The 9,426-nt window shown below is 48.6% G+C and overlaps 1 long non-coding RNA gene across 1 annotated transcript; it reads left to right on the top strand.

The window, feature by feature from the left end:
- The first annotated feature begins 5,253 nt into the window (after nt 1-5,253).
- On the top strand, nt 5,254-7,910 carry LOC140694439 (uncharacterized). The gene is made up of 3 exons (XR_012070077.1): nt 5,254-5,324; nt 5,872-6,001; nt 6,854-7,910. It is a non-coding gene; the product is annotated as an uncharacterized lncRNA (long non-coding RNA).
- The last annotated feature ends 1,516 nt before the right edge of the window (nt 7,911-9,426 follow it).

Genomic DNA, 9,426 nt, shown 5'->3' with positions numbered 1-9,426 from the left:
GGGCTGACATTCATGATGGATCTAGCTTCCCCAACTGCACCCCAGGAAGGAGAGGCCCTTCCATCCCACTGGCTAGAAACCCATCCCAGGGGAGTTCCGAAGCACCGCATCGCTGTCAGGTCCAGCATCCCTACAGAATGGCCCCTCCCCCTGATTGAGCCCCTTCCCTGGGCCTTCCCTGCCCTGGCATGACAACACCCCAGGTGGTGCTGGGGAAGGCAGGGAGTGCAGTGACGTGTGGGGGGAGCAGAGCCCCTTGCTCTGGAGTGAGGGTTCTTGGGGAGACCACAGAGCAAGGCACACACCACCCCCACCCTATACCCCAAACTCTTAGCCCAGCCAACACAGGGGCCGCTCTGCGCTCTCTCACCGTGTCTCTCATCTGAGACTGCACCCAATCCGGCATCTGGCACCCCAGCCCTACCTCCCCTCTTATGACAGATCCCTTCTTCATGGAAACTGCCTAGCAGCGCGTATTCAAGGCCGGCAGCGGGCCTGGCGGATCTGCATTTCAGGTGCCCTAACTGGCCAGCCGTGCGTGCCTGGGCTCAGTCCTCTATCTTGCCCACCGGCAGCCTGGGTCCACGTCCGGTGCAAGGGGTGGCCGCGGAGCCCAGGCTAATCACCACACACAGACAGGTGAGGGTGCCCCGCCCCGCTGCCCGGCTGCCCCGCTGCCTCCATGCCCCTTGCCCCGCCCACTGGTGGCAGCACCGCCCCAGCCTCCGGCCTGAGCCACCTGCAGATGAGGATGTCCGCGCGGCCCCGCCCTCCCCGGCCCCGCCCAGCTGTCCCATAAGCCTCCCCCCACCCCCGTGCTGGCCGTGCCCTGGCTCCCATTGGCTCCACAAGTTCTGCCCTCGCACATCTAGACTCGGGAGGACGCACGACGCAAGCGATAGGGGAGGGCCCTGCGGCGTTGCCATGGTTACAGGCGCCGCGCTCCGCACGGGCCACAGTGCGCTTCTGGGGCGGGGAGCGGGCTCCGGAAGTGTGTATCTGCCAGGGACCATGGCGGTGCTTGCTGCTGGGCTTGGCGGCTTGCTTGGCCGGGCGACTAGTTCTGACCTGGTCAGTAGGCGGCCGACATCCTGTCTGGGGCGGCGTCCCACAGAAGGTAAATGTACGTCCGCGCCTTCGGAGGGGCCGGTGGACATGAACTGTGGTGGGATTGGGGTTGGGGTGGTGGCGGGGGAGGGCTATGGTGCCGGGGAGCGTTTTGGGGCAGGGCGGGGCAGGGCTTGGGCACAGCCTCAAGCTTTCCTCCCCCTCAGGCCCTGGGGCTGGGGCCACGAGTCTGGGTCTCCCTTGGTGGCCGCGGCCTCCCAGAACCCCCCGGGAAGGGCAGGCGGAGAACCCATCTTAGATGAAGCGGGGCCTTACCCGGGTTTTGAAGAGCCCCAGAATCAGATGTTGGAATGGGGTGGTTTATCAGCCTTGTTTATCTGCAGGGAAATTTCAGTTCATTCCAGATGTTGGTTCCTTCAGTCAGCCTCAGGAATAAGACACAAGGGTCAGTGCCGATAAGCAGTTATCTAGGGCTTAACTCAAAATAAACTATGCGGGGTGTAGGGATGGTAGATGGGACCCTCTCTCTTAAAGTTAGCAGTCTTATGGGATTAGAGGCCCTGGCTGAGGATTACATCCTCATCTGCAGTAATGGAGGCTGTGAGAAACACACAGAGAAGGGAGGGGTGTGGTGGCGGTAACTCATTACAGAATCCAGGACCCTTGCCTGGCTCTAGTGTAGAAGAGTCTCACCTAGGATAAGGCAGCAGTTATCAAAGTGTATCCAAGGCCCCTGAGGTGCAGGACCATTTTCATAGAAACGCCGGGATGTCACCTGCCTTTTGCACACTCTTGCTCTCCCGAGTCCCTGTGGGGTTTTCCAGGGAAAACTTGGCCTGTGATATCAAAAAACAGGGAATGCAGAGGCAGACAGGAGAATTCAGCTCTCACCAGTCCAAAAGAGATTTGCAGAAATTAAAATCACTGCTATTCTTCTCACTAATGACTTTTGTTTTGAAAAATAGAATTATATTTTGTTTAAGAGTATTAATGGTAACATACAGCAGATTGTTAATATTTTTAAGTGAATTCATGCACTTTTTCTAACTTCTTATTCAACTTCTAACACAGGAAATATTGATAGATTTAACTCACATAAATAGCAGCCTTTTGGGGTTCTCAGTAATTGTTAAGAGTGTATAGGGTTCTGTAGAACAAGAAGTTTGAGAGCCCCTGGAGAACGAGTGCTCAGGTGATAGTCAGGTGCTTAGTGGTGTTAGACGGACGCCAAGATGTCTTCTGCAACTGCTCCCGGACTTGAAGTAATTGGCCACATGGAAATGGGCGGGCAGTGCCTCCACTTTACAAACCAGAAGCTGCTGAATGTGTCTGGAGTCTAGGCCATGGGCTGTGCAGGGATTCCCATTGTATCTGTTCTATCTAAGCCGGGATTCCTGTGAAAAGGCCTGGCCCTGAAGACCCGCTCTCCTTTGCTCCCTGCCAGGTACCTTCTGTGTGACTTCAACCTTCCAGAGGGCTTCAGCCTCCGTACGAACATCTGCATCCACATTGCCTTCCTCCTGAAGACCCTGCTGAAGATGGAGGAGCCGGTACTGGGGCCACCTCTGCCACTGGCAGAGCCCTGACATCAACCAGGTCTGGACTCCCTGGTCTGACTCCTTTGACCTCCCAAGTCTCAACAGAAACATCCCTGACATTGAGTACGAGCAGTTCATTGCAGATGAGGCAGTGGTCATTTAACTGGGGCCAGGTGGTCGTTGTTCTGGTTCCGATCTGAACATCGGGCCATCTTACTTTGGGCTTGTCAGTCTGCTTAGGGGCCTTGCTCATATTTCCCACACTGCAGGTGAATTTGGTTTTTCCATATTTTTTTTGGGAAATCAATTTGAAGTGTATGAGCTCTATGTCCCCTCACCTCTGAAAACCCTAGCCTCCTGGTGAGATGGAGCAGTGACAAGGAGGCCACTGCCACACACCTTGTCCCAGAAGGACTCGCTCCCTCTGCACTCAGGGCTGTTCTTACCTGTAGGAAAACACGATGTGTGTGTAGCATGGGCCACGTGCTGGAGAAGGTATGTAACTGCCCATCCAGTATAATTTGGTCCTGCTCAAGCTACACATTTTAAGTTTTGTAAGAGGGAAGACTTCAAGATTTTCTTTGAATAAAGGTATTTAGAGCTTATCAATTTTTTTAAATTGAAATGTGGTTGATTTACAAAGTTTTGTTAGTTTCAGATATACAGCTGTTTTGTTAGTTTCAGGTATACAGCATAGTGATTCAGTTGTACATATACATAGTCTTTTCTTTTTCAGGTTCTTTTCCATTATAGTTTGCAAGATACTGAATATTGTTCCCTGTGTTCTACAGTGAATCCTTGTCGTTTGTCTGTTTTACATATACTAATTTGTATCTGTTAATCCCAAACTCCTGTTTGCTTTATAAGTCTGTGAGTCTGTTTTTGTTTTATAAATAAGTTCATTTGTATCATTTTTTAAAAATTCCACATATAAATGATATCATATGATACTTGTCTTTGTCTGACTTATTTCACTTAGTGAGATAATCTCCAGTTCCCTCCAAGTTGCTGTAAATGGCCTTATTTCCTTCTTTGTTACGACTGAGTAATATTCTGTTATATCTAAATACCACATCTTTATCCAGTCATCTGTCAGTGGACGTTTAGGTTGCTTCTATGTCTTGGCCATTTTAAACAGTGCTCCTGTGAACATTGAGGTGCAGGTATCTTTTGGAATTAAGGCTCCCTCTGTATATATGCCCAGGAGTGGGATTGTTGGATTAGGTGATAAGTTTTTTGGTTTTTTTTTTTTTTTTGTCTTTTGAGGAATCTCCATACTGTTTTCCACAGTGGCCGCACCAAACTACATTCCCACCAACAGTGTAGGAGTGTTTCCTTTTCCCCACACCTCTCCGGCATTTATGGTTTGTGGACTTTTCAATGATGGCCATTCTGACTGGTGTGAGTTGATAACATTGTACTTTTGAGCTGCATTTCTCTGATAATTGAGTGATATTGAGCATTTTTTTTATATGTCTATTGGCCATTTGTGTGTCTTCATTGGAGAATTGCTTGTTTAGTTGTTCTGCCCATTTTTGGATTTGGTTGTTTATTTTTTTCTTATTAAGTTGTATGAGCTATTTATATAGTCTAGAAATTAAGCCATGGTCAGTCTCATCTTTTGCAAATATTTTCTCCCATTCCATAGGTTGTCTTTTTGTTTTACTTATGGTTTCAATTGCTGTGCAAAAGTTTATAAGTTTAATTAGGTCTCATTTATTTATTTTGGCTTTTATTTATGTTGCTTGGGTTGCTTAGACTGCCCTAGGAAAACATTGCTGAGATGTGTGTTAAATAATATTTTGCCTATGTTTCCTTGTGAGAAGTTTATAGTGTCTTGTCTAATATTTAAATCTTTAAGCCATTTTGATTTTGTTTCTTTTTGGTTTTTTTGCGACTCTATTGTATGCTTTTGATTTGTGGTTACCTTATTCTTCAAATATATCAACCCATTTCTATATCTATTTCCTTTAGACTGATAATCACGTAGGCTCCAACACATCCTAAGAATAACGAAAAAATAAAAGAAAGAAAAAATCTATATTACCATGCTCCCCTCTCCCATTCCCACCTTTTTTTATTTTGATGTCCTTTTTCATTTTTACATCTTTATATTTATTCTCTTGTAACTCGTTATTGCATTTCCAACTATGGTTTTCCTGTTTCTATAGCATCCTGCTTCCTTTCTGTTTAGAATAGAAACTTTTAATGTCTCTGTTAGGTTCAATATTGCTGAGTTATCTCCCCTCCCCCCTCTCCGCTCCCCCCCAGGCCTCTGAATACTCAGTCCAGAAAAGCTAAACCATTCTAGCCTTCATCGGTTCTGGGAAAGCAATCTTCAGAGTGGGAAAAAACATTGAAAAATAATATTCTGTGAGTTGCTTTCTACCCTTGCCCAGAGATGAGAAACATCTGAAGGTGGAGGAAAAAAGTTGGAGGTGGGGAACACAAAGTCTTTTCTCCTTTGGCTTCTGAAGAAATGATTGCTTTTGTAATTAGTGATGATGCCCTTTAAATTGGTGAGATCGAGATTCCACAGCTTCAGCGCCTGAGAATAACCAGCCGGGAGAAAGCTCTCCAGGGCCCCTGCAGTAGGAAAGGCAGCCCCTCTGAGCACCTGTTATTCTGTATTCTTCCTGCCTCCACACAGGTTCGCTAGGCATCGTGCAGGACAATGCAGTTACCCAAGGTGGAGGACGGGGAGACCCCTGCTGTGAGGTGAGCCACAGGAGCCCACACTTGAAGGACTAAATGTAGAGTAGTGGGGCGGTCATAGGAACAGAGGATGGTTGAGACCCAGGATAGTGTCCTGGAGTCCAGCAGCCAAGTTTGGTGGGGCAGATGGGGTCCTGGGGCATGGGCAGTCCTTGAGGGATCTGAAGCAAAGATAGGAACCAAGAGACTGGATTTGTGTGGGGGTACGGTGCCCCTTGGGGGCTGCGGGGTGGCTCAGCAAGCCCAGGGTGATTGGGCACTTCCCCAAAGCTGGGTTGACAGGTCACAACCAACTCACTGGGGACTGAGAGGCACTGAGTCATTTTTAACTTTTTGTCCCTCTTCCTGGAAAAGAAACTGCTGCCTGTTAAATAGCCTGTGTCGTTAGTGAGAATAAAAGACATGAAGCAAGACTGCCTCAAAAGTCATCCATTGTGTAGTTGTTAATAAGGGTCAAATGCAAACTTGAATAGATGAAATGAACCATTCATCAGAGGATTTTAAAACCCTTTAAAATAAAAATTCTTGCTGCCTTTGTTCTTCATTTCAGGGTTCACTTGGTGATAATAATAGTAACCAAAGCAACAGCAAACGCTTACAGAACTCTGTCCTGCTATTGCAGGAATGCTGTGTTCATGAAAATTCAATGAGTTGGCACCACTATGAACTCCACTTTAAAGGTAAGGACATTCATTAATCACACGGCTAATAAATGGCAGAGCTGGGACTTGAACCCAAGCTGCCTGGCCCCAGAGCCCCCTCTCAGCCCCTTCACTGCAGCTCATCACTTGGTATGCCCGACAGAGGCCAGCATTTAAGAGCAGCGTGACTTTGGCCAAGGCTGCTTCAACGCTTGGTCTCTGTTTCCTCATCTGTAGAATGGGGGTGTGGGCAGTGAACTCTGTGAGCTCAGTTATCACTTCCTCCAGCTCTGCTATTATACTGCTTTGCGTTAGTTCGGTAAGTATCCGAGCCCCTACATGGCCCACACATGGGCTGGCGCTTTGCTAGGCCGTGGGTTACAGAGAAAAGTAAGATCAGCCTGCTTCTCCGAGGAGCCTGTGTCCCTCCACGGGAAGCAGCTGTGAGGCCCAGGCTCCCTTGCTGGCAGTCGGGGGCTGGGCAGGAAAGTCTGATAAGAGAAGATGGAGGCAGAGCCCCTCCGGGAACAGTGGTGGCCACACAGCTCTCAGGAGTGAGAGCCTCTGTGCAGGCTGCTGAGAGGGGAGTCCTCATGAGGCCAGTAGTCCCCCCAAACTAAGCCCTCAGGAAAAAGATCCAGCCAACCCTTCAGTGTCACCATAGAGCCATTCCATCCTCATCACGGTGCCTCTGTGCTCCTTTGTCCTGAGGCCTCTGTTCCCCCTACACCCAGAATACATTTCTCCCTCTCTTCTCTGAGTGTCCCCTCACTTCACACGTGGTCCCTGCTTCCTGGGTAACCATCTCTGGAGTTGACACTTTGCCCCCTCACACCCTCCGTTTGATCAGGGGCCTCGGTTGACCTCCTTGTGCTCACTTTCCACCTTCAGATCATTGCTCTTCCTCTCTTGGGAGCACCTGGAAAACCCAGATCCTTCCCTAGCAGTGCCTGCCACCCTGGCCTCCCTGCTCATCTGCCTCAGTCAGGAGCACCTGGACCACCAGCTCTGTATTGCCTCACCTCCTACCATGAAGACATCAAAGTTGATTCTCCCTCCACCACCCAGTATGGTCATTTTAGGGTCTTCTTCTCCGTCAGCCTGAGCCAGCCACCCCCCATTCACCCTATCACCAGGCTCATACCCGGGCATGCCTCCTTCCCAGGTCAAGCCTCTCTCCTAGAAGTGCCCACCTCTAGCCGCCCAGCTCCTTCTCCACCAGCCTCCCTGGCCCTCCTTCACCCTCACTGGGGCATCAAGCACTGACTCCTCAGATTTTCTGCCTGTCCACGTTCCTCTTACTTCCACTTCCCCACCTTCCAGCTCTGCATCCACAGTAAGCACTCTCTTTATGACAAACAAAACCCCCTTGACCCTTGACCTTTCCAGTTCCACACCAGAACGACTTCCATCTTGGTTCACCCAGCTCTATTTGTTCTGAGCCTGCAGGCAGCAGGCTCTCCCAGCACAGATTTCTAAGACTACAAATCAATGCCCACCATGTTGCCACTGCCAGGCAATCCTCCAGGATTTCTCTATTGAGCACATTTCCCCACTTATCACTCAGTGGTGTCAACATTCTCTGCTCTCTGCACACCTCTAAGCTTCCCTCTGTCTCTTCCCTAACTCCCAGCAGATGGCCTTGCCTCCTGCTTCAGAGAGAATGACATGTTACTGGAAAGGAACTCGCTCACCTGCAGCAAATCTGCTCACCTCACCTTTTATCTGTCTCTCTCCCACCTGGACTCTAGCTGTAGTTGTTCTTAATTTAGTGAGTTTAGTTGACATATATATATACACAGTTAAAAGCATAGCACACTATAGGCTACCTTCTAGGGCTTACTTTTTCAATTTAACATAGAGTGTATGATTCATCCATTTCGTTGCATGTACCTGCAGTTAATTTGTTTTAACTGATCTTAAATGTTGTGTGTGTGAAAATAACACAAGAGAATGGTAAGCCAGGATTCAGGATGCTGGTTACTACCTGTGAGAAGAGGCCAAGAGCAGGATAGGGAAAGAGGACACAGTATGTCACTGTCAATATTCCTGTTATGATGCTGGGTGATAAGTTCATAACTGTGTCTTATAATATTAATTTTAATACATAAATGCCTCTGACAGGCACCTGTGATGAGAATGTTTCATGAACCAAGACATACAATGGATAATATTACATCATTATTGTTATGTAATCTTGTTATATTATACATTAATCATAATCTTACATTATTTGTTATGGTTTATATGTTATTAGGTGCATGAATTATATATTATGTATATAAACACCTACATATGTATTATATACTATCTGCTAATAAACAGAGCATAATATGTTAGTATATCTTCTATTATGTATTATTTGATAAATAATATCATACTATATCCTATTATATGACATGGCACATAATCTTTAATAAAATAAGAAATCTGTCAAAATTTTGGTAATTAATAAAATTTTTTTAAAAAGCCCACAGCTTTTAACGCCAAAACCGCTCCAGCTGTCACTCTTTTCTCTTCCCTTTCATGGTCGTGGTCCTCACGTTGCTATCCGTTGCCCCTTCCATCTCCTTATCCTGAACCTTCCTCCTCCTCCCTTCGCATGCTGGCTTCTGCCCCGTGGTCCCTCTAGTCACCAGCGGCCTCTGGGGCACTGATTTGAGGGCACTGTCTCAGGCCCCAGCTCACCTGGGTGTCCGCCGCCTCTGCCACCGCTGGTGGGGTGGGGCGGAGGGCAGAGTGCACCTCTTGTTCTGGAAGAGAAAACAGCACAGACTCAGTTACCAGCAGCAGGTGTGGCCGGGACCTGCAGGACTGGGGGAAGAGCCAGACTGTCTGCATCCAGACCGGGGACACTTGGAGTGTGAAGAAACCCAGTCCTCACTGCCCCTGAAGTGAGGAAAACACCCTCAGGTGATTTAAAGTGCTTATGACCTAGGTCTGTTGGCTGGAAAGTACAAACGGGCCCCTAAGGGGAGGGTAGTTGATGTTCCAGTCCCCACGAAAGCCCTAAGGGCTGGCGGGGAAGCAGGTTGGACGCTCCACTGGAACCAGTGTCCCCTCGGTGGTGGGGCCTTCGGAAACAAGCAGAAAGCCCTCGGTCTCTGGGGGGAATGGGGCAGTGTGGGAGCATCCCTGCAGCGAGTCAAGTGAATTCAGGGCCTGTGGGATCCGTTTGTATGGCCACATCGAGCCTCAGCAGAAGCCACAGCAGGAGTGGATTCCTGTCTCTCCAGCTGTCATCCTCATGTCTGAGTGCCAGGCTTCAGACCCGATCCCCTGGGGCGCTAGGACAGTTATAGACAGAGGCATCTCGGGGAGGCCTCAAGAGGGTGGTACTGGCCTTCCTGATGACAGGATTACACGAAGATCAAACAATCCATCGACGGGAAGAAAATAAGAACCATGGTCACATCTGGACCCCAAGCTTTGATGTGGGATATGGGTGACATTTATCGACAATC

The sequence above is a fragment of the Vicugna pacos genome, unplaced genomic scaffold (genome assembly GCF_048564905.1).
Source record: "Vicugna pacos unplaced genomic scaffold, VicPac4 scaffold_21, whole genome shotgun sequence".
Taxonomy (NCBI): domain Eukaryota; kingdom Metazoa; phylum Chordata; class Mammalia; order Artiodactyla; family Camelidae; genus Vicugna; species Vicugna pacos.
Note: the sequence above shows the minus strand (reverse complement) of the source record. Positions and strands in the feature narration are given on the sequence as shown.